At 38.6% G+C, this 25,933-nt stretch overlaps 1 long non-coding RNA gene across 1 annotated transcript in view; it reads left to right on the top strand.

The window, feature by feature from the left end:
* Positions 1–19,190, top strand: part of LOC132371452 (uncharacterized) — a 60,674-nt gene extending 41,484 nt beyond the window's left edge. The window contains exon 5 of the long non-coding RNA XR_009504848.1: positions 19,064–19,190. This is a non-coding gene — a long non-coding RNA (uncharacterized LOC132371452). The remainder of the gene's footprint in view (positions 1–19,063) is intronic.
* Positions 19,191–25,933: the final 6,743 nt, after the last annotated feature.

Below are 25,933 nucleotides of genomic sequence, written 5' to 3'. Positions count from 1 at the left end.
ATAGTTTCACTCAGAGACTTGATAGAGAATGTACTTGCTCATATGGATAGTGTCTAGTCCTTGTCAACACCAAATCAGAGAGTGCACACTATTTACCAAATATCCACCATGTATGAGGCACTGCTTTGGGAACAATGGGATATAAAAGTAAGAATGCTTTCTCCTTTATGGAGTCTCTGATCTATTTGGAGATACAGATATGGAGATACAGAAAAGCAGAGAGGCAATAGAAAAGATAAATATCCACAAAAAGAACTGAGCGTGCACATTGAGTTTTATAGCAAAGTGCGATTTACAATTCCTAGAATGAGATAATTGGGACCAAATTCCAATGAGGAAGTAGGATTTGAAATGGTTCCTGAAGACTGAGAAAGGTTTGGGTGAGTGGAATGCAGGGGCCATCTTTCAAAGGGAGTTAATCAGAAGAAGCACAATACAAGAGAAGGAGATAAATTTGTCTGGAGCAGATGATTCTCAGTGGGGAAAGATGGAAGATTAGTGAGGAGTTTTGGGACAGGAATGCATTGTGGGGTCTACTGCTTATGCCCCTCTTACTCTATTCCTTAAATGTTAATGCTGCCTTCGTCTCCAACCTGAAACCCACTTTCACTTTGCATAATCTCCCTAGGGACTCACATCCTGTCCTGAGACTTCAGTTATGAAGAATATGTGTTGAAAATTTTCAAGCTTATATCTCTAGCCGTTGTGTTTCTATGTTGCTGGACTCCAAGCTAGTATATCCAATTGCTTATCAGACTTCTCTACTTACATATCTCCCAACTATTAGAGAGACTAATGGATTCCAACCTGATTTTCCTAACCTCACTCAACCCTCTCTCCAAACTCCTTCTCCTCCTATAATCTTATCTTCTCTACTTATTACTCGAATGACTTTGCACAAGTTGCTTAAGCTTTTTGTACCTTGCTAGCTACAGGTGAAAAAATAGGGATAAAGTTATTGTTATTTTCAGAAGTTTCTGGGAGGACAAAAGCAGCCAAAATATGTAAAACTGTAAGAACAGTGTTTAGCACATAATAAAGCCCCTACAAATATATATATATATATATATATATATATATATTCAGTTATCTAAGCCAGTATGTTTCATTACTTTTCTCCCAGTATTTAATTGGTCACAAAGTGCCATCAAATATATGCTTCTCCATTTCCTTCTCTCAGTCCTCTCTGACATGGCCTTAGTCCAGATGTGCATTACTTCTCAACTGTATTGTTGAGATAATTGTACTAAACTAATAAGTGTTCTTCCTATCTCCAATTTCAATTCTCTCCCCTCTAATTTCCAAAATGCCACTATTGTCACCTTTTGAAACCGCACTGAACAAAGATGCTTCAAGAAAAGTGAATTGAATTCATAATGAGACCCAAATTCCCTTGAATCACACCAGGCTCTACATGATCTGGCCCCTGATTGCCTCTTTGGCTGTCTATTCCACCATTTTCTGAACAACTCCAGATGCTTCAGACATATCATATATTCCTTGTTCTTCACATTTTTACAGATGAAATTTTTTTAAAGTCCATTCTTTAATCCCTTTTCTTCTCTTATCCAATCTTCCCTTCTTTTTCACGACCAGGTGATATACTTTGTCTTCCTAAATATGGTTCTTCCCAACCCAGTCTGGGTTGGGTGATGCATCAAGAAAACAAACAGACAGCATATGCAAAGTAGGTAATTTGAGGAGGGTTTAATATAGGGATTATTTACAAAAGTGTAGATATGATTAAGGGAAACCCACAAAAGATAGTGCAGGATCCCAGGACTAGCAACAGCTGGGGGTCATTATAACTGCTAGGCCTGACAGGGCAAGAGGAGGTAGTGGTATACCCGAGAACGGACCACCTAACAGGAGATGTAGTCTGTTGTACAACCTGCAGCTACCTCTCAAGGAGGAATTGGGAGATAAACACCTGTCCTTAGTGTTCGTGTGCCCTCTGTCCTGCTTTCAGTGTCTCTCATTGTCTGAACCCAACTTGAATCCAGAAGGTAAGGCTGTTGAAAGAGCCATAAGGTCTGCCTCCTGGCAGCATCACAGAGAAAGGGTGGAAAGGAGATCTGCAAGGACAATTGAAAACCATTCAGCAGAGGTGCTCCCTTCTGCAGTACCTAGTCTCCAGAACATACCTTTATTATAAAACTTAACACACTGTATTGAATACATATCCACTTTTGTCATAAATTGAGAAGTTTTTGATCATACAGACTACCTTTATATTTTCTTAGCATTTAGCCAGGGACCCAGGTGCTTTAACATGTGCTTGGATGAATGAATGAATGAGTGAATGTCAATGTCACAGCAAGGTCTGTGCCCTATAAAGCAGGGGAATCATAACTGTTTGAAGCTGTTTACCTACTTCACTTTCTAGAACTCTAGATTTGGGCTGTAATTCAGGCTTTTCTGTTAAGACATGATGCCTATTTTTCTTTTGTGTGATATGTAAATGAATGCTAGTGTGCACGTGTGCTGTTTACTTCATAATTTTTAAAAATGATGATAGGTCAGACAAATACCAGATAATTCACAAGCTTGAGACAAATATGAGAAAACAATTTCTCTAAGAAAATGATCTCCATGTAGTCATTTATTCACTTGATTTAACCCCATGCTGCTATTAGTTATGCAGGGAAATAGCATTTTAATGACTCTTCAGAAAATGTTCACCACAGGAAGAAATACTGTATGACTGGAATAGGCTAAGAGGATATTTATCTCTCTGTGCATTTTGTGGGTCTTAATACTATCACACCTATGTGCTCCAAGAAAGATATTATAGTAGAACAGCTGCTAACAAAGGTGTTTATAACTCAAATGGAAACTAGGACTTCAGAAAGAGCAAAGTCCTTTTGATCTGGTCTAAATATAAAATAGAAATTACATGATCTACTCCTTATGTTAATCACCATGACTACGATTGTAATTAAAGATAATTTAGAAAATAATATAAGGAGTTAATGTAATTCTGTCTCTTGGCTTTTTTAAATGAAGCACTCTCATTGAAAAAGTAGTGTTAGCTTGTGATAATTATGATCACCCCAACTTCTTTTGTAACAAGAAAATCAAGTTTTTAAGAGTTTGAAGGAGGGGCTTCCCTGGTGGCGCAGTGGTTAAGAATCCGCCTGCCAATGCAGGGGACACGGGTTTGAGCCCTGGACTGGGAAAATACCACGTGCCGCGGAGCAACGAAGCCCGTGTGCCACAACTACTGAGCCTGCGCTCTAGAGCCCGGGCGCCTAGAGCAGAAGCCCACACACCGCAATGAAGAGTAGCCGCCACTCGCCACAACTAGAGAAAGCCCGTGCGCAGCAACGAAGACCCGACGCAGCCAAAAATAAATAAATAAAACAAATAAATTAAAAAAAAAAAAAAAGAGTTTGAAGGAGACATAATCTTCCCCCCCCCCCCTTTTTTTTAACAGATGAGGAAACTGATCTTCAAAGAGGTTATAACTTATGGAAATCACTTTGTATTTAGATGCAGAGATAGAACCCTTGTTTGTGGATTTCCAAACCTAAATTTCTTATACCACATCATGCTGTCTCCCTAATGCTAGGCACTAATGGAGTAAGACATCATCTAAAATTAGGCAGTCAACCCCCCATGGCATTTGATGTGGGGGGCTGCGACTCCTGGAGAGTCAAGGACCTTATTACAGAGCACAGGGATTCATTAACATGAGCTTTCATACAGAATATGGAAGCCCAGATCCATTTATAAACTACAGTACTAGAAAATCTCTCTGCTAAGGAGATTTTGTGGGCGAATGGTTGTAAGATGCCCTCACTAATTATTTCCTTTCATCAATGGCTTCTCAAAGGAAAGCCGAAGTGGTGTCTGTGTTGTTCTGGGAAAAATAGTTTTACTTATTTTCTGTTTTCATAAACAAGGAGAACCATTTTTTTTCCTAAATTATTTTTTATAATGGTAACTTTTTATGGGAATTCCACTTCTTCTCTTTTGTTGATCACACCGAATCTTACCTCCCTGTGTTTACATGGCTCAGATTTACTGTTAATTTTTTTGCCCTGTTCCTAGCTTCCTCCGTAATCATTTGTATTAGCTTGAAAGCTGAATAAAAGGAAAAATGAGCTAAGAAACAACTGTTCACTTGATTAAATGGAACCCATTTATTCTCATATCATGGATGAGAACTTATCACCTAAAATCTCATCACCATTTGTTTCCATCTCCTCTATGTTTCTGGTTGCAAGTGAGAATGTTTAAGGCTTGGAGCTATTTTTTGATGTTAATCCTTAAAAAACCAGTACTAATCTTTGTCATTTATGACAGGTCCTGACATTAGGACTGCTGAGTGCCAATTTGGAGAAAATAGATATATTGTTATCTGAGCCATTTCCCCCATCTGGCAAGCATCAGGGATCCCTGCTGAAATAAGAAAGGGGTTCACTTGCAGCATAGGAAGTGTTACCTCTAACCCTAAATTTTACCATAAGTTTCAGAGTAAGATTATCTGACTCCATCCTGAACCTCACTTGGCCCTTCCTCCCCAAACTTGCTCTTCCAGCAGTTTCCCCCACTTCACTAGCACTGAAAATATGGCCCCAGTTTGGGTGATGGAAGTGACTAAAGATGAAATACAGAGACCTGAACTAAACACCTAGAAGCTCATCTCAGGGTCTCTCAAGAGTACAGTTAGTTATGCAAGATGGGAAAAGAATTTACAAGTCAGCCAGGCCATCCACCTACCTTGAGGCGGTGGCTACACCTAAAATCTCGTTGATGTGAGAACTTATCTGCTTAAGGCATTTAGAAAACATATTCTAGAGTAGATATCATGACTTGCTTGTAAACAGATGCATGGAAGGTTGAACATGAATTTGAGATATGTATATATTAAAAGAAAGACAAAAGAGTTGAAGCCTATTCCAAGAGTGGGGTGATGTAAGTGTCTCTTAGAGGGAAGCTTTGTGCTCTGTGTGAAGGGGAACCTTCAGCTGCCTTCAGAACTTCCTTCTCTCTAAGGTATTCTGTGAAATAATTGGGAACAGAGAGGGGCTCAGCTTCAGTAACATTTGAATCAGTGTTTGGAGAGTTTTCAGAGTTAGCCTTAGATGCCTGTAATGGGTGAAAGTAAACCACTTGTCATAAATCACACCAGTTTATTAGTAGTAGGTGGGATAAATCCTGCAGTAAGTGAAGAGAGACTTAATGAGAGAGTGCTTTATTCCTAAAGCATTTGAGAGAGAGACAGAGAGAGCTGTAAATAAAAGGCCTGGTGAGAAATAGAGGAGGGAGGGCACTGGAGAGGTGCCCTGCTCTGAAACAGCAAGTATCTGCCACTAAACACCTTGCTTTGGGGACCTAGATTGCTGGACATTGCAAAAATAGTGGGTTGTGTGTCTGAAGAGATTATAAAAAAATGACTGCCTGAAAAAGGCTAACTATTGTTTTTTTAAAAGTATTTATCCTGGGCTCCTAACATCAGCAAGCTGAGCTTCTTCCTCTGAAAATATTGGGAGACTGGCAAGAGACTAAGCGGAAAATCAGGATATAAAATGAGAGTTCTGTTACCCTTAAGAGGGTAAGCGTAACAGAGTCGACCCACATCGACTCTTCCTAGGAGCTAGTGTTATTTCCTGGCTCTCTCGTATCTTCAGAATTTTCCTCTTCACTGGCCTTAACCAGCTTGTCCTGTATAAAAATGTCCACATACTGAGAATTATTACAGCTTTCCTGGATCTTGAGTCCCTCTGTTGCTCAATATTGTCCCTATTCTTTGTCCCCAAATTTGAAAGAAAACTCAATACTCACTTCTTCAGTCTTCCTCAACTTGCAGGGGATTCTTATTCCCATCCATCACTCTACAGAAGCTAGCTTCTCAAAGGTTACTGACAACCTCCTACCTGCCCTATCTAATGGCTTCTTTTCAGCTGTTGTCCTCTAGGACTTCTGTGGCATTTACCATGACAAAGCAGCCTTTGGCTTCTGAATCACTACATTTTCGCATTTTCCTCTTGATTTTTTTTTTTTTTTTTACTGTTTTTTTTTAATCAGTCTCCTTTTAGGTTTCTTTTCCTTTCAGGAGCTTGTAAATATTGTTCTTTCAAAAGAACAGGATAAGTTCTTGGTTTTTTACTTTTCTCATCCTCTTATTTATTGCCATGGCCTCAACTATGCTGATTTCCACAAACCTATATCTCCAGCCCAGACCTCGTCTGAGCTGCCAATTATTGCCTTCATCTAGTTGGCCCTAATGCCTCTCAAAGGTCACATAACTAACTACTATTCTCTGGTAAACTTTCTCCCCTCTTCTGCACTTTCACCCTCTTAATAGAATTACTTTGAAGTCATCCTCCTGGAAACTTTGCCATCTTTGACTCCTATTTCTCACAGCCCCAGGAGCCAATCAATAAGTCTAGCTTATAGTATGTCAGAACTAACTTTGAGATTTCTTTCTTCTTCCTCCATTTACTCTGCCATTCCCCTCATTTGACTTTCCTCATTTCTCAACTAGTTTAGTTAGATAGCCTCCTAATAATATCTTGTCGTCAGCCATCTCAGTACCTCTCCACACTTCTCCCAAATTTTCTCTGATATCTTTCTCTTATCATGTCTGTTTTCTTCTTAAAACAACAAATGACTCCTCATTGCCAAAAACATTAAATAAATTAGTATGGTTTTAAGGCCTTCTGTTTTTTTTTTTTTTCCATCTGTTTCATGGCAATCCAAGTGTGTTAAGGGTTTGGATGCGCTCCTTGGACCATAAATGGAAGGAACACTAATTGTGCCTGATTCTGTTTCTTAGAGATTGTTTTATGCAAACCCCAGGCCACAGTAGAACAAAAGAGCTCCTTTGAATGGCATTCCAGAGAGGAGCTATGTGCATGCATGAGTGAATGTGTATAGTCGAGTGCTAAGGAGATGCCATCCTGAAAAGTTAAGTCCCCATTAAGAGGTAAGTATGAAGTAAAGAAAATAAATTCGGAAAGAGGGAATAACGTAGGGGCGTAACTGGGGTAGTTTGTTTATTTTTAAAAAAATCTTTTTTTGACAAGAAAAGCGAAGGCAACAAAGGCAAAAATAAACAAATGGGACTATATCAAACCAAAAACTTTTGCACAGTAAGGGAAACCATCAACAAAATTAAAAAGCAGCCTATAGAATGAGAGAAAATATTTGCAAATCATGTATCTGATAAGAGATTAATAAAAAAATATATAAAGACAACTCAGTAGCAGAAAACAAACAAACAAACGATAGCCTGATGGGCAGTTCACTGATGTTCCACAGAAAATGTAGCCTTACTTGAATAAAATTTAATTCCCTCTCTTTTTCACTCCCTCCACCTATCTTTGCTCCTCCTACATTTTCAAGCTTGGTGGATGGCATCGCGACTTAGCCTTCTAAGCCAGAAATGTGGGGATTATCCCAGATTTTTCCATTCCCCTGTATTCCGCATCCAACTGGTCGGCAAGTCTTATTCAGTTTCCTTAGTATTTCTAAACTGGTCACATTTTCCTACTCTATTCCCACTGCCTTTGTTTAGACCCACATCATTTCTTGTCTTGAAAACTGTAGCAGCCTCAGTTATCAGTCATCCTGGTAACTATTTCCTTGCCTACATATTATGTAGTGGTCCCTCCTTCCCTCCTTTCCTCCTTTGTATACAAAACATATAAGGAATGAAATCAAAATTCTCCTTCTGAAAACCTTTCAGTCGTTGAATCAGCTCTGTACTCATTGCTTTGATTTTGCTCTGTGAGGCTGTTTGGACTGTGCTTCAAGGGAAGGTTAGGGCATCCCAACTCTGAATGGAATCTGGAAGAGAGTAAGGGTTCCAAGAGCTTGTTCTGCCATTTTCCTAAAGCGACAAAACCCACCAGCCCACCCATGGAGAGATTAGACTGCATGTTAGTCTTAAAAACGCTCCACAAGCTGTGCACTTCCTCTCTCGATCTGCATTTTACTGCTCTTCTTGTACTTCTTAGAGAAGCTAGTTCTAATAGGACTGATGGCCAACCTGTTTGGGAGCGGTGAAGCATCAGGAAAACTTTCAGAAGAACTCTTGCCACTGTCAGTTTTATTATTTTCTTGTTTTCCTTCTTAAATTTTCTTGTTGTTAGGTAGGAGGAAGTAAGCTTAATAGTTTTCAACATTTGCAAAATGACTGAGTTGCTTGATTGCTAAAAATGGCTAATCTGCTAATTTGTGAGATTCTCCGTCCAAGCTGTATAGATCCTGAGTCTGATTAGCCAACTTTGATTAAATTAGGTGGAATTGAGTTTCCCCACAGAATCCAGTGAACTTTGCTTCCCACACAGTCTTCCACGACTTTAGCAGGTCTCATAGAGCCCCTGAGTCATTCTCTACGGGGAGTGATATTTCTAAAATTCCAATTAAATATTATCACTTTCTTTCTTAAAATCCTTCGAAGGTAACTGATTACCTTTAGTGTAAAATTTATGTTGAATGATTTGCTTTTTAGGTAATGTGCCATGATCTCCCCCGCTTATTTTCTACCTTCCATTCCTTCCACCTAAGTTCTGCCCTCTCTCCACCACCCTGCATTTCTTCATCTATTTCTGCCCTATTAAAAAACTTAGTTACCAGGGGATAAGAGGGGCAGGGATAAATTGGGAGATTGGGATTGACATATACACACTACTAAAGTAGATAACTAATAAGGACCTACTGTATAGCGCAGGGAACTCTGCTCAGTACTCTGTAATGACCTGTATAGGAATAGGATCTAAAAAAGAATGGATATATGTATATGTATAACTGATTCACTTTGCTGTACACCTGAAACCAACACAACATTGTAAATCAACTATACTCCAATAGAAATTAAAAAAAAAAAAAAGTCGGCACCAATGCTATCTGGTCAGGGAAGACTTTTCTCATTATTATTACTTCCTGCCCCTCTTCCTGCCCAATCTGGGTTAGGTAACATCTCCCCTTCTCACAGGCCACTCTCATAAAAAGAACCCAGTGGTTACCTTTGCCCTAGCATTGATGTGCTCCCTGATCTCACGATCCACCAGACTGGAGAAGTCCCAAGGTCAAAAGTTCTGACTTATTTGACTTTGCTCACCTAGGTCTAATACAGTGCCTGGGGCTTAGCAGGTATTTAATGTATCTTTGTTGACTGAAATTAAGAACGAAGTACAGCTCAGTGGGAATGTTGCTTTTAATGAAATCGCTTTCTCAACCATTCTTCCACGAGTAGCCCAGAACTTTTTAGTTTGTGACACAACCTGTGGAGGAGTCCTTGGGAGTTTAAGTTGGCCTAAATATTTCATGTATTATATACTTTTGAGGAGAGAAATTGTCCATTTAAGCCATGGTGTCTAAAAGGCACCTATGAAGAAAGGATCCTTAACCTGACTGTAAGTTCTCAATAAATGTTTTCAGAGACTCTGATCTGGATTAGCTCTTTAGAGAAGAGAGGAACAATTTATAGGGAACTTGGAGCTGAAGCACCTTGGTTCACTAGGGTAGGGCTGGATCAAGACCAAACTTTTGCCCATCATTTTGTATAAGCAGACATTTTTGTATGTTACCAGAATAGACACTAAACAAGATTTGATTCATTAAATTGTCCTCTTTGAAATGATGGAATTGACTCTAAAACATTTCTGTTCAGGTCCATGTGGAGTATCAACACAGGAATATGAAGGACGGAGAGCAGTACCCTCCCTCTCTCAAAATGCTGTCTTATTCTCATTTTGTCAACCTTGACTATTAAATGAAAGCTCGTCCTTTCAGTGGCAGTAAACTATCTTTCCATCTTTCATGTTGACCCCGAATGCCAGATTTATTTTCCTATTTTGAGAATGTCTTAAAATGGTAGTGGGCCCAAAGTTCTCTTGGTGAGTATAGAGTAGTGATGAGCTGAATCTGCCACTAGGTGTCATTGCATTTTCACACAAATGGCTTTAAAGATCTTTTCAGTAAAAGCTAGCTTCAAATCTCAGATTTTTGTTCTTTTACGTGGTATCTATGGAGTAAGTAATAAAGCTATCATTCATTTTAACACATTTGCCCTGTTTAGATTTTGGAATTTATTTTGCCTTTTCCAGCCTGTTGCATTGTGAACTGGTGCTTACAATGCGTGAATGGTACTTTTCATAATGCAATACTGATCTTGTCTTCACTTAAGAAGATGTGAAAACTATTCAGAAGCACAAAACAATATATATTTAATAGCCTTTCCATTACAGAAAGCTAATAAAAATCCCAACATGAATAGATTTTGCTTGGGAAATTGCATTTCCATTTCTCTTGGGAAAAATGGGTACTTTATTTTTTATGTTCCTTTGTAAATGACTACTAAATTGCATAACTTCTGTGCATTCTAGAGTTGTACAGCAGTTTTATCAATTTTTTTGTAAAAGTGCTACTAAATTATTGTTATCAATTATACTTTCCAGTATGAACTCTTGATATTGTGCTAGTCATACTTCACCAAAGGGCTGTATGTGCATCTGTGTAAAAGAACAAACAACAAAAAAAAAAACCCCAAAAAAACAAAAACAAAGTAAGATTGAATGTAAGACAAGGTAATTAGTGAAGCTTAGCAATCTCACACTTGCATACTTTATAATCTCTGATCACAGCAGGAAAAGTAGTTATCCAGTTGCATATCTAAATAATAGGCTTTCAAAATCTCAAGCCAAATTTGGTGCTATTATGAATTGATGTATGTTCTTTGTTTATGTTTTTTGAAAAGATTATTAATAATTGGAACTTCTTGTAAAGGACTGATGCCTAGAACTAGAAATCTCATTTTCTATCCAGTGCATATATTCCATCTTTCTGCCCATTTCTGTAGTAGAAACTAGAAAATTTCAGATTTAAATATGGAAAAGATCTTCCTTCCTACCATTGACCTATCAGATCTGTCCCATTTATACACCGTTGTCAGAGTAGAGGATTTTTTTATTTTATTTTTTTCTGGAACAGCCAATTCATCCTGCTGGTAAAACCTCTATAATACACGGACCAAAGCAAGATGAGGATTATCATGTGTGGATATGGCTCAATAATTCTTCACAACCACTAGTGAAGTTGATTAAACTTCCACTGGGTAAACCCTGCCTAAGCCTATCCTGGAAACTCGTTGCCCTCTGAGGCTGCTTCTGTGATGCTGAAATGAGTAGTACTTCCTCCCTACTGTTGCCAGGTCAGGAGAGGCACTGGAGTTGTTCACTGCTGAGGGAGAAGTATTTAAGGATGAAAATTTTCACCCATAATGAGAGGCGAATGGTTGACAGATAAAGGTTTACAAATGAGCAAAGATGATTAAGATTATACTGACAGGGTGATACCGTGTCACTGTCAGCTTAGTGTCACTGGTGCTAAGAACAGAGAGGGGGCTAGATTAACATTTACTGAGTTGAATTATAAAAAGGAATTTTAAAAGCACATGGAAGTTTCTTTACTATTCTATGAGGTCTGTGTTCCTGTAGATACAAAATTATGCTGTCTTTTGAATAAAAAATATCATACAATGATATACATACCCTGATGTATAGTCAGGGTGATATGCTTGGGTGTGTGTCTCCCAGGGTAGTTGAATTTTGGTGATGGTTTGTTGGTCATACTCTCATCTTGTCTATCTTGGTCACTTGCATTTATCACAAAACGGTGATTGGGGGATACATTCTACTTTGTGTGACAGAGAAAGGACCTCAGAAAGAGAAAAGAACCTTACACTTGCAAGGAAGTTCACTCTGATTAAAGAGGCAAGTACTGGCCTAGAAACAGACTAAAGTTGAGTTACCTACCACGTAGAAATGAAAACTATAGCTTTTGCTTCTTTAACACATTTCTCTAACCACCATGGTTGTTGGTCACCTCTTGGATATATAAAGGCTAGAGTTCTATGAGGTCATTACAATCATATGACACCTATTGTAGTTACCCTGAACATTTATTGTCATTATGGGGAATCTACTGTCTACTTCTGTACCTCTGCTCTAGATTGGAGACTTCAAAAAATTGCTTGTTGTCTCATTCAGACATGACTGTATCTTAGATCTGACTCTGAAAAATCAAATACAAAGGGTTCAAATGTATTTAAAAATATTAAGTTATAAAGGGAGAGACTTCTGTCTTGTAAATCCAAAGACAGCATCACAGGTACTTTTCCAGATATCCATATATGAGATGTTCTGAAGGTAGGTTTCATTTAGACCAGTAGGCAGCCCTTGGGGAGTGGTCCATCATACCCATTCACTTCTAACCAGAACAGCTCTGATACATCTGTTTTTTTTACATATAAAAGCAAAGAGTGTAACTGGGCTCAGGGGCAGACTTGTTCATAGAAACCTGGCTTCTTCCATTACAACTCGGGAGATCTTCACAATTTACTTAACCTCCCTATTACAAACTTTCTTCATCTGGTGCAAACTGGGGATGATATTACCAATATCTGGGTGCTGCTGTGAGGTTTAAATAAATTGACACATATATTTATATCAGCACCTGCCACATAGTAATATTCAGTATTAGTTATTGCTATTTTTACTGTTCTTATATTGGATTTCTGCATACTAATCCCTTTGAAAAATGGGACAATTTTCTTACACCAAGAAGTTTTGAAAACTACTAATCCAGACTATTACTATATGAAAATTCTCTTTTCTCCACTCGAAGCATTTTGCCTAGTATATTGAAATGGGCTCCACAGATCAGAGCAATGAAGCGCTCAGGTCAGTGCTGGGTAAACCCTGATGAATTGTTCTTTGATGAGTTGTCATTTTCTATTCTTAAAGAGTGCGTTAAGAATTTATAACAATGTTCTAGTTGCATTACCATTTGGACAGTGTGTTTATGCTAATTTATACTGCCAATCCTAATTACCAGTGGTTAAATTCATTAAAAAATAATTTTTTTCCAGACTCTTTTCTGATTCACCTTGCTTCTTAGACTATCTCAATATCCTTTTGGTTCACTTGCCACAAGTATCAAATGATTTATTCACCAAGCAGTGTAAATCAGAGGTGCTTTTCCTTATTTACCAGTCAGTTACTGAGTGCTTCTGGATGCCTCAGGGGTATCCCAACATTTTTCCATAAAACCTTAGAGGTCACCTAGTCCAACAGGTCACATATTATAGAGTTATTTTCGTATGCTCAGTGACAGGTGATTCTCTGTCTGTTACATGGAGGCTAGATTCTTGCCTGGGAATAGCTTATACTGTAGTTGCTGACACATAACATAGAACTAAGAGTAAAGTTACAAAGTTTTCACATTTTTCAATCTGGTAAGTCAAGCACACGAATATTACTTACTTGTCCAAGTCACAAACTAAGTAATAGTAGGGTTGAAAACAGAATTCAGATGCCCAGCTCCTAAAATAAAACTTTATCAAGAACACTACTTTGCTCAGAGCCATTTCTTCTTGTGAAAAGTGCTGTGAATAGTGATTCAATATTTAGTTATGTAATAAAACTAAACTTGGTTTAATGAAAAGATTGCTTGTTTTTGTGGTCCGGAGTCATGGATAAGAGACCAGGTTTTGTCATTGAACAGTTGTGTGAACACAGAAACCTCAATCAGCTTCAATTTTCTTCATGTATAAACTCAGGATTATAATGCTTGCCCTGTCCAATTCATAAGCTAGCTAATCAAATGAAATTATTCTTGGGTAACTCTTACTTTGCTCAGACTCTTTTGTAGGAGGCAAGATTTCTAAATTTAGGAATATCTTCTTCCTTAGCTTATCTTCTCCCAACCATGTGGAACTACTTACATCCTGGAGAAGAACAACATTCTTCACCTCACACATCTTGCAAGACCTCAGTATAGGCTGTTGAAAGAGACAAAATAACCTTATGTAGCAGGTGTGAATCTCCATCCACAAATTCAGTCTTTCAATAGATGCCTCTGGTAGAAAGTGCTATTTCCAAATATTTCTCCAATATTTATTCTCCTTTTCTCTCAGAGATGCAACCCTGCACATTTTAGTTCATGGATTCTCAGAATAAAGATCATATCTCCTTGACTACAGAATGTGTCCCTGTGACTACATTCTGGTGAATGGAACATAAACACAAGTGGTGTGTGAAACTTCTGGGAAGGAATGTCCTTTCCTCTCAGTTTTCCCTTTCTTGCTGTCTGTCGTATGGATGTCTATACATTTTAACTTAATCATCCCAACAACACTTGAAACATATACTGTTAGTATTCTCACTCTGCTGGTGAGGAATCTGAGGCACAGAGGGGTCAGGAACCTTATCCAAAGTCATATAATCCTGATAGAGCCAGGTTTCCCACTCACAAAGTTTGGCTCTTGAGATTACGTGTGTAACTGCTGCCTCTCCTCTGAGGGAAACGGAATTATACTGTTTCAACTCTTTTCCTGCTGGGCTGGAGGGAATGTGACTGTAGCCATCTTTGAGTGTCCCCTCCCCAAGCTTCATATACACTACCAAAGTTTCAGATAGACCTTAGTGGTCACTCATCATCTTTCTACCATGGGTATAACTGAAACGTCCATTATTAAGAGAGTAAATTTTTTAAAATGTTAGCTAGAACATAGGTGGCTCTACATACTTTCAGCCCAAAAAAGGAGAGAAGCCTCGAATACAGTTGTCAGACCCAAAAGAATTAACATTTAAGGAGTGATGAAACTGTACCTATCCTGCTCCCGGTTGCCCTGACATTGAGCCTTTATCTTACAATAATTTTATAATGAAAAAAAAAAACAACCTCCTTTTTCTTCTCCATTCAAGAAAATAGTAAGAGCTCCTGCTCCTTTGTCTAGAGAAGTTTGTGGGAGGACTTTATGGGTTCTGTTTTCAAAGCTGATGTCCATTGGGATTTGAGGTGAGAGAAACTTCTTCCAGGTTAAAGGAGATTGTTAGAGACTGTTGAAGAGTAGAGTTGGATCAGTGAACAAAACTAGAGGTTGGATCCAAAACTAGAGGTTGATCACTGTTGGATCAGTGAACGAAGCTAGAGGTTTATATTGTTTTACAATTTCATTTTGGGGGGAAGGTCAGGTCTGATAGTTTCATGCTGCAAATAATATATAAAATGATGAGGGAAATACTTTTTTAACTGTAAAAGGACTAAATTTATCTTTGAAGTCTAAAAGCTGTTGGGCAAAGAACATGGGTGATGTTCAGTGATAATCAACCAAGCAACTGAGAATTCACGTGGGCCTGCCTGAACTTCCCATCCACCTGCACTGAAAACCCAGTTGTACTTCCTCACCTGTCAACTTGGCTGGGGACAGTGGTAGTCTGTTGTATGGATACTCTTTCTGTCCCTTACTATTGGCCTGAAGATTTGGACTGCTTGGAGAATGAAAGAAAGTGGAACCAGAGAAGTACCTCTTCTGCCAGCATGCCTTACTCTTTCAATTAGGTGGCTCTGCCTTCCCCATGCCATTCTTGGATCATGGGGCTCTGGTCAATCCAGAAGACCCACATAGGATCCAGTTTCCTTGAAGTTTTGTGTGACCATGGATAATAGTACCACTCCCAGTCCAAAGGCTCATAATTCAGGCTGGGGCCATCTTTTTCTTTTCAAACCTCATTCCTCCCACAGTGCTAAGCTTATGAAAAGAAAGAACAGATTGCCCTGCCATGAACTTCTCCTGAAGCAAACAAACATGGAGCCTTTAAAAGCAAAGGAAGAGAAAGGGAATGTAAGGCAAACTATAAATTATATCCTGAAATTATACTGCTCCACACATATCACACATGCACATATTTTATCTGAAGACTAAGAAGAAACAACTGAGAATCCAGCAAAACAGTCAGTCTTCCAAATGTTCATCTGCCTCATGACCATTGAAGTCTTGGCTGGTGAGTCTTTCTGTCCTCAGTTGCCCATCAGAAGCCTTTGCCATGGGGGCCACTTCCAGTCTGTCAGCATTCGTAGTCTCAGCTTCTCCTTCTTGCCAAGAAATCTGCATTTAGTTTCCTCTGGGATCCCTGAGCTTAGCCCACCTTCATTGTATTCTTTGTTTCCTGAATTCCAGGAGGCTCACTGCTGGCAAATAACTCACCTTTCTCATCTCAGGCCAGGGGACAGAGATGTCCTTTCCGTTGTTTTCCTCAGGCATTACTATTTCTCTTTCTTTTCTCTCTACAATGTCTGGCATCACTTGCCAACCTGCCTTCCAAATTCCCTGACATAAAACTCGACTCGCAAAGCATTTTATGAAGCATGTAGTGCTCTATAAGTGAGCAGTTTTTTTCCCCTGTATTAAAACAGTTATATTTACTAAAATTTTATTTTCTTAAATAGTTGTACTCAAGAAAATCAGTTTTAAATGGAGGAGGATAAAACAAGCAAATGATTTTGGATCTTTTCAAAACTTTTAGAAATTGATGTCCCTTGTTCTTTTTCTATTTTTTATGTTGGAGCTACCTGTAACAAATAGGGTCCAGGGTATGTTGTATGAATGTATTCTTGGCTCTAGTCCCATCAAAAGACTCATAAAAATCTTTCCATCAGATATTCCAGAAAACTGCCACAACTGGCCATCCAACCGACAGTTGCCAACTGGTTGTCCAACTGGCACCAGCTCATACGAGATTGAGCGTGAAATGCTTTAACACTAATACCTCTGAGCTGCTGAAACAATGTGTCTGTACTGTGGGGAGACCTGCTTTTAGCTGTAATTCCAATCACCAATTTATGTTTTCCTCCAAAAAGAATGAGCAGGGTCAAATCCTCCCATTATCACAAGGCAACTGGAAAATGCAGAGCAGACTCAAGTGGCCAAGCTGTGTGGCAGAGGTGGATCATGCAGATGTAAGAATACCCTCATGGGGCAATGAGGATAGCAGGAATCTTAAGAACTGTCATGTACGTGACATTTCCTAACAGAGAGCCTGACATAGTAGATGCCCAAAATATCTTAGCTGAATATGAAAATGAAGGATATTAGAGGGAGTGCATGTACTCTGGTTGACAGTTATAAGACTCAGACCTTGAGGTGAATTCTAAGTAATTATTGATTAGAGATTGAGATTTCCCATTAGTGATAATCTGGATTTTGGTGTCTGATTATCCCTACCCCTTAAAACTCCTTAAGGTAAAGTCCAAGTCCTATTGCCCTTAAGGTAAAGTCCAAACTCCTCAGTAAGCCATGTGTCGTGATTTTGGTCCTGTCTTTCTTTTCAGGTTTATTTTGAGGTGTACTCTCCAATTCTCAACCATCCCCACATAAATTCTGTACATTAGCCATATCCAGCAACTTGCTTCTTGAATAGATACATTATACGACATCCATACGGTGGAATACTACTCAGCAACAAAAAAGAATATTACTGATGCACACAGCTCAAAAATTTTATGTTGCTACCCAGTCACAAGAATACATATTGATAATTCCATTAATAAGAAATTCAAGAACAGGTGAAACCAATCCATGGTGATAAAAATTAGAACAGAGATTGACTATGGTTGTGTTCTGCCTGCTGATCAGGTCAGATCATTGCTTTTTACTGGGGTGGGTCCCTTGGCTTGTTGGGCTTGCTGCCCACCCTGTGGTTTTGTTTGTGGTCTTTCCTGGTCAGATAGATATCTTCACTAAGGGCAATCACAGCATTTCCTATGTCTCCTGGCTATTGAGGCAGGTAAAATATGGAGAGCCTGGGAGTTCTCCATATATAATTTTGCCTATAATAAAAACATATGTCCATGAGTTTTATAATAAGGTACTGGAATTTTCCTCTTGAGTTGTATCCTGTTTACAGAGTAAACATGTTTACTTCCTAGATACTAACCTGGAATTGTGCCTCTGTTACTCCTTTTCGGATAAACTTTTCCTTGACCACTGAAGCTCATGAAACTTTAATACTGTGCTCAGATATGGTAGTTGACAGCCCCGACCAGCCTCAGTAAAGGAAAAATCTCTTTCCTAGGGACTAATGTCTCATCATTCTTATTGTCATTAGACAAGAATAGTCAAATTTCCAGGGGTATTGTTGGCAAGCTACATCATCACTATCCTTTCTTAAGTCAGCTGGAGGGATCAGTGTGTTGAGGATGGACTTTCCTAGTATCAGCTCAGAATACTTGCTGTAAAGAAGCAAAGATAAAAATAAGGTTATTATACCCTACATCTGACAAAAATTGAGGTTTGCCATTTAATTAACACATGTATGTTGTCAGCACTATTGTTAAATCATCAAGATTATGCTAACTTTTTTTTTTTTTAATTATTAGAACCTTTAATTATTTATTTATTTTTTGGCTGTGTTGGGTCTTTGTTTCTGTGCGAGGGCTTTCTCTAGTTGTGGCAAGCGGGAGCCACTCTTCATCGCGGTGCGTGGGCCTCTCACTATCGCGGCCTCTCTTGTTGCGGAGCACACGCTCCAGATGCGCAGGCTCAGTAGTTGTGGCTCACGGGCCTAGTTGCTCCGCGGCATGTGGGATCTTCCCAGACCAGGGCTCGAACCCGTGTTCCCTGCATTGGCAGGCAGATTCTCAACCACTGCGCCACCAGGGAAGCCCTATGCTAACTTTTTAAGTCAGAAATAGAATGAACAGAGGGAACACGTTTTTTTTTTTTCTTTTTTCTTTTTGGCCACGGCACTCAACTTGTGGGATTTCAGTTCCCTGACCAGGGATCAAACCTGGGCCTTCGGCAGTGAGAGCTCAGAGTCCTAACCACTGGACTGCCAGGGGATTCTCCTGAACACATTTTTCTTGAGGTTAATAACTGACACTAGTAATCTGGCACAGAGCTTGTTAAAAATAAAGGGAGCAACGATATAGAAAGGAAAATAATGTGCAAACAGGTTAGAGAATGGAAGTTACAGAGAACTACTGTGTAATGGGTAGGGGAAACAGAAAGCAAGGGGTCACATGACATGTTGACTAGAGAAAGAAAGGCAGCTCTTGGGAAGAAGACATAGTATTAGTTCACTAGGAGGAGAGGCGGATAAGGAGCAGCCTTGGGAAGAACAAGAGAAAGAAGGCAAGAAGCTGGCTGTCTCTGTATACTGGAGATGCACATATACAGGAGTCTGGAAAGGAGGGAGGTGGACTGTGTGAAATGATTGAACCCGTTCCTTTAAGGTAAGCCTTCACATGCCTCTGTAATAATTAACAGGACACTTCAGACGAACTGCCCCCTTGAACTTGCAGCACAACAAGCAATAGGCCTCCTTCAGGCACCTTTGTGGAAGAAGAGCTTCTTGCCTGGTCTGTCTATCCCCTGATCCAGCATCGCAGCTGCTCCAGACACTTGGATCACAAGGTACAAATATCTACTTAGGTATTCTTATATTGTTCTATAAAAACAACATTAAGTATAACTAGGGGAGGAGCTGAACCCACATAGATGACCTGTATTTAATTAATATAAAACTACTTAATAAACTTAAACATTATATTTTATATGTACATGTGGAAAACTCCACTATGACGCACAGTATTGCTCCAGCATTAATGGCAACTAAAGAATTGGATGCTAAGGGAATGTTCTCTTCTGGATCTATTCTGGGCCTTCTTTCTTTGAAATCTTTGTGTATGCGATGATCCTCTTCTGTGTTCCACAAGGTTCTTCATAATGTGTTTTCCCTGCTCGAATCAGGATTGCTTGACTGATGGCTGAAAATTCTCAGTGGTTTTACTTGCAATTTGTAAAACTCACACTTTGAGTGCAGGTTTCGTTACCAGCTCTTTCTGTTCTTAATTTGCTGCTTTACATGTTTAACTGAGGGACTCTTAACAATAGCAACAATCATTGGAAACACTAATCTATTCTATACACATTATATATGTGTGAACAATTTAGTCTTCACAAAAACTCCATGAAGCAGGGGCTAGTGCTATCTCTATTGTATTGTTGGGAGACGTGGGCACAGAGATGGGGAGTAATTTGTTCAAGGTCTTCGTACTGGCAGTTGGCAGAGGGGTTTGAGCTTGGGCAGCATGAATCCAGAACTGGTGCCCTTAACTACTACCATGTACTGTCTCTCAAAAAGCTTCCTTCTTCCTCCTATGCAACTTGGCTATTAACATTATCTGGAATGTTTTCTCTGTCTTCTATCTAGCAATCAGAAGAATTATATAGATCATTCTCTATTTTGATGGAAGGCTTAACCTCCAGTCAGACCGATATATGATAAAGTTAACTCTACTATGCAGAAGTCTATTTTTTTCCTTTTTTCATGTTATCAAATGTTTCCATAGTGTGGATTAACTTTGGAATTTAATAAATATATTTTTATTCCCATCTATATATGCTAGCATTTAATCATCAATATTTTTTGCTTTAATATATTGGTAATCCAAAAGAACAGGCCAGGATATAGCTAAAACTTGGTGTAGAATATTAGGGTGGAGGATGAAAAGTTGGAGTGGGCACATCTGGATGTGCTTCCTGAGCAGCTAGGAGAGCAAAGATGATGGTACCTTGATGTAGATGTTTAAAGTGGGAGAGAGAGTTCATAAATGGGTAGGGAGTAAAGTGAAGCTAAGCCTGGCCCCTATCTCATGAGGAATAAAGGTATGATAGGAGGGAAGGGCTAGTGAAGTGAATTTTGAGTCTGACCTTGAAAGAACTAATGGATTTGGACTGATAGCACGATACAGGGTGGGTGAGAGTATGAGCAAAGTTTGGAGGTAAAAATGACCAAGAAGCAGGAAATCTGCATCAGTTCCCTTCATTTTTCGCCAGATGAAGCAATCTCTATTATGGTTATTGCTTTTTGGCTTCTCAGATAATTTTAACTTATTTTTAGAAATATTATCACAGCTTTATCTTTATTGTGACTGGATGTGAGCAGATTCAAAGCAATTGGAATTGTTTGGAAATAGTAGAGTTTGTGTAAAGCAGACACAGCAGTCAGAGGTGGACTGCTTTAGATCATAAGCAAAAGCCAAAACACTTTTTGCACAAATGACAAAAAGAAGAAACAAATAAAAATCCCTATAAGAATAAATGTAATCTATGTATCTGTTAAATACAGTATCATTTAGCTTATTAGATTGCTTCAAATGCCTATTTTCTATAAAATTATGAACTTGTAAGCTAATGCTATTTATTTTTAGTCATTAGTTCACCCTTCTCTGTGAGAGGTAAGAGCCTCATAAAGCATTAGAGTTACAAGGACCTGAGAGATAATTGAATTCAAGTCTTGCATTTGCAAATGACAAAGCAGAGACTTAAAGAAATAAAATGATCTTCCCAAGGTCATGTAATTAGTTAGCATTGAAGCTGAAGCTAGAATTCTGATCTCCTGACACTTAGGTCATGAAGCGCTTGTTTTCCTAATATTCTCCAAGGTGGCCTTTATGGCAACACTTGGAAGTCAACCCCTTAAGTGTCTGGTACTAATTATATAATACGTTACACACAAACAGAATGTTGCATTATAAATCATAAGAAGACCTTATTAAACTAAATAAAATATAAACAGAATTGAATTTTTGTTATATGACACACTAGGGAGATTGACATTAGAGGCAAGGATAAAGAATTATGGGATTATTTTAGGGATTCTTGAGTTTAAATTTAAAAAAAAGGAACTTGACATCGTAGTAAGCCATGGTAGATTCTTCACCCGGGAGTAATGTGGTCAATGTGGTGTTCTAGGAAGATTATTCTGTCAGTTATATGGATATTGGCAAAAAGTCAGATTGAAACCAAGAGAAGGAGAATGATAGCAGAGGCTTCTGAGGTGATCCAGAACTGACATGAATGTGTACCTTTCAGTGACAGTGGCAGCTCTGACCACTCTTCATTTAGTATCTGCGTCCTTTCAGGCTGCTATAACATGATACCATAGACTGAGTGGGTTCGACAGTAAACATTTATTTCTCACAGTTCCGGAGACTAGGAAGTCCAAGATTAAGGCTTTAGCAGATACTGTGTCTGTTGAGAGCCCGCTTCCTAGTTCATAAACAGTCATCTTCTTGCTGTCTTCATGTGGCAGAAAGGGAAAGGGAGCTCTCTGGGGTCTCTCTTATAAGGGCACTAATCCCCATCATGAGGGCTCTGACCTCATAACCTCATCATCTCCCAAAGGCTCCACCTCCAAATACCATTACATGGGAGGTTAGGTTTCAACATATGAATTGTGAAGGGACACAAACATTGTCTATGGCAATTAGTGACTGAATAACATCAATAATGAGGAAAGACAAAAAATTATTTATCATGGTTGCTAACCAAGGCTTTGAAATCGATGGAAATTTTAAAAATGCAGCTACCCAAGCCTCAAACTTTGTGATTCTGATTTTGTCCTCAAACTTTGGATCCTTGCTCTATAGGTGATAGTGTATATGAAAGGATAAATGAGAGTGTTTTAGGGGGGCAATAGACAAAACTGACTCTTTAAAAAGCAAATGTAGAGATTCTTAGATTTATAAAAGCAAGTTTATTCTTCTTCCTTGAAAAGTTGTTTAATTAGTTAAATAAGTAAAGACCACTACTAATTAATGATGAGGGTATGTATTTCCTATAGATAACTAAGGTTAGACTCAACGCCCCCCTGACTTCCTAATATAAGCAGTTAGAAATAAGTAAATGTTACAGACGCAAGGATTATTCACTTTCAAGTATGCTTGTATTTTTATTTTACTTTTTTTCTTCTCCTCATTTTTCATTCTCTTTCCCAAGTCCTCTTGTACTGTCTAGTTTCTCTTTTAATACATACCACTCTCTCCTTACTCAGGCTCCTCTCTACAGATGGAGTCCTTTGGGAGGAAGGATGGAAAGGGAAATTAATGGTGCCAAACCTCCTACCTGAGTGAGAAGACAAAGTAATCATGATTGTTTGTCTTTAGAGAAACAGTGTGGTAGGATTTATTTGAAAGCACAGAATCCTGCCTCTATCTGCCTTGTTCTCCTGCTCTACTTCAGATATTCTGATCTGAAAGTCCTGCTATAAAAATTGAAAAATTCATTTAGAGTTTTTAGATTTAAAAAAAATCTTCGATCTTTTAAAGAGTGCCACTCACTGTTTTGCATTCCAATGTTGTATGTATCTTAACCTCGACCCTGTAAACTCCAAAAGCACAGGCTGAAGATTCACAAATTCATGTCTCCATCTTGGACTCCTCTGAACTCTAGATGTGTATAGCCAACTGCCTACTCAGCATCACCACTTGTATGTGTAGCAGGCATCTCGTTTTTAATGTATTCATAACTGAGCTTATCGTTTTTCCCTCCAAACCTGTCTCCCCCACCCAGCCTTTCCCATTGTAATTACTTACAACTCCATTCTTATGGTTTCTTGGGAAACACAACAACAACAACAAAAACAAGACCCTTGGAGTCATTCTCAACTGGTTTCTTTCACTCAATTCTCACATCTAATTTTGTCAGCAAATCCCATTCACCGTCTCTTCAAAATATATCTTGGCTTCCAACTATGATGGACTGGATTGGAGCTAACCAATCCTCTCCCTGAGAGCAACTAGAAAATCTGGATGAAATACAGAAAAACATCTGCTTGAAGGCTTTGTATGGTTTCCAAGGCAGCCAGAATTTGAAGAGTCATAATCCTAGAATAAAGAGAATGGCAGAGAAGTGATATTTACCTTCTAAGCCACGTTTGCCCATGAGGCAGTGCTGGCCAGGAATTAGAGAAGCTGAGCAGAGAGCAGCTATCAGAAATCTGGTGGTGCTGGGAGATAAAAACTGGAGTACAAGGTCTGCCAGGTGAATGGGCCCAGACTCTCAGCTGAGAGCTCTAAATGACAACATGCAAGAAATAAGAGGAAACCAGAAATAGATCAGCTTGAGGAAGATTGAAACCTTTATCCCAATCAGCTTAAGCCCTGATTGGGTCAATGTTTCTGCTCCTATTCAAAACTGCCTTCTAGAAACTTGAGAAAAGCCCTTTGGAGGAAGAATCACCCTTTCAGTCCCTCTACAATTTTTCTGTCCAATGTCTTGATTTATTACTAGACAGGACCTTGGGAAAGAGTAGAGAATAAAAGTACTCACAGGTGATTCAGATATTGGAATTTAAAATAACTCTAAAAATTATGTTCAAGAAAAATTGATGACCAAATGGGGAGTTTCACTGGAAAGCTGACATCTATAATAAAGAATAAGTGGAAATTCAAGAACTGAAAATCATCCTTTCCTGATGGTGATAATTTTTTAAATGTCTTCTCTATTTTTCTTGATAAATCAGAAGTTTTTCAATTTTATTGGTTATCTCAAAGAACAAATTTTAGGTTTTATTCATTCTTTCTAGAGAAATGGATTTGTTTCCACTGGGCAGCTATAGATAATCTAGTAAACCACTCTAGGATTCAGTTTTCACATCTTGAAAATGCAGGTTTTAGCTTAAATGAGTATTTATTGAACTTGAATAAATTGAGCTTCAGTATAATGTTGATTTTTGAGTTGTGAAGAGAACACTTAGGTGGAGATGTGCCATACACAGGTGGAACTTCAAAGCTGAGCTTAGGAGAGAAGTCCAAGCTAGACGGTGGGTCATCAGCCAAGAGGGGGCAGTTGTAGCTAAGAGGGTGCATAGGATCACCAAAAAAGAAAAGGAAGAGACAGAAGAGGGAACACGAAAGGGATAGGAATGCAGATCCCCGAACCTGTGCATTTTGAATCGGCTTTCTTTATCAATTCCAGAGCTTGCTCACCAGCCAAGCTACTAACAAACAAAACAAACAGCCCCCTCCCCCTGCAAAACAGAACAACTTATGTTTTACTAAACAATTTTCTCCTTTTTAAAATCTTTTCCAACAGAAGGTATATGTAGATGTATGAATGTATGTATGAATGAATGACATACTTCAAAAATGTGGGGTTCTTGAAGGATGTTAAAGAAAAAAAGAATGGTTTCTAAAGATACAGTGAAAAGCTAGGATTATGCAGTCTGATTCTTTGGGATCAATTAATATAAAAACAAAGGTACTGGAATGGCCTGAATTGTAGATGACTCTAAGGGGCGTGGTGACACCAGGGCATTGGAAGATTTCCATGGAGCTGTGATTTTAAAGCAGGTGTTGGGTTCCTTGGAAAATAAATCAAAACATCTATTAAAGGTATAACAACTGTAATATTTTCAGGTCTTCTGTTTTAGTCATTCACATCTATGTCTTGCCTAAGATTGAGTGCTTTTAATTTCTTGAGCATATCGACCATAAATACTATGTGAACCTGATGACATATTAGTCAATGGCCTATAATTTCAAATTGAAAACTGGGCTGATCTGGCATGCTGTGTAACAAATTTTCATCTCCCTGGTATTATCAAAATCCTGACATGCTTTTAATAAATTGTTAAAATTAACTATGACACTTGCTTTAGTATACACATTGCCTTATAATTTACAATGTATTTGCCATGCTGAAAGATTGATTTTAGATAGGTCTAGCCTGTCTGACTGGGGAAAAAAATGTCATTCTGTTTTATGGAATAAAACAAGATTCCACAAGACACATTCAGTTAAAATGAAGCAAAAACTGCAGTGTCTGAGAATGGCAATGCCTTGTGTTATCTGGATTTATTGATCAAAATAAAATCAGTGTTCCATTTCAAATCTGCCTGCAGCAGCATGCTCTTTTCAACAGCCCCAGTTTTTTGAAAAGCTTCCCACTGTACTCCCTGTGACCCCTACCTACCTCTTTTGAGCATAAAAAAATATTGCAGAATTGCATGCTAACTGGAAGATTATTGAGTTGCTTTCTATAAAGTTAAGATAGAAAGCGAGCCAATGAATTAAAAACTCGTAGGTAGAGGAGCTTTTGAAAGGTGCTTTCTTAGCATCTGAAATTACAAGAATTTTCTATTGAACTCAACTGGTTAGATTTGAATAAAACCTAATCTTACATCAAAAATTATAGCCTGAGAGACTACGGAAAAATACTCTCTCATATAGACTCTTAAAACGTTTTCTTTTGTGAGGAATTATGTACATAGGTTATTGATTTTTAAACTCAACTAAATAAGAAAGAACAATGTATTGCTGCAAACTACCCCAAAACTTAATGGCTAAAACA

The sequence above is a fragment of the Balaenoptera ricei genome, chromosome 9 (assembly GCF_028023285.1).
Source record: "Balaenoptera ricei isolate mBalRic1 chromosome 9, mBalRic1.hap2, whole genome shotgun sequence".
Taxonomy (NCBI): domain Eukaryota; kingdom Metazoa; phylum Chordata; class Mammalia; order Artiodactyla; family Balaenopteridae; genus Balaenoptera; species Balaenoptera ricei.
The sequence above is the reverse complement of the archived record's forward strand: the minus strand, read 5'-3'. Positions and strand labels throughout refer to the sequence as shown.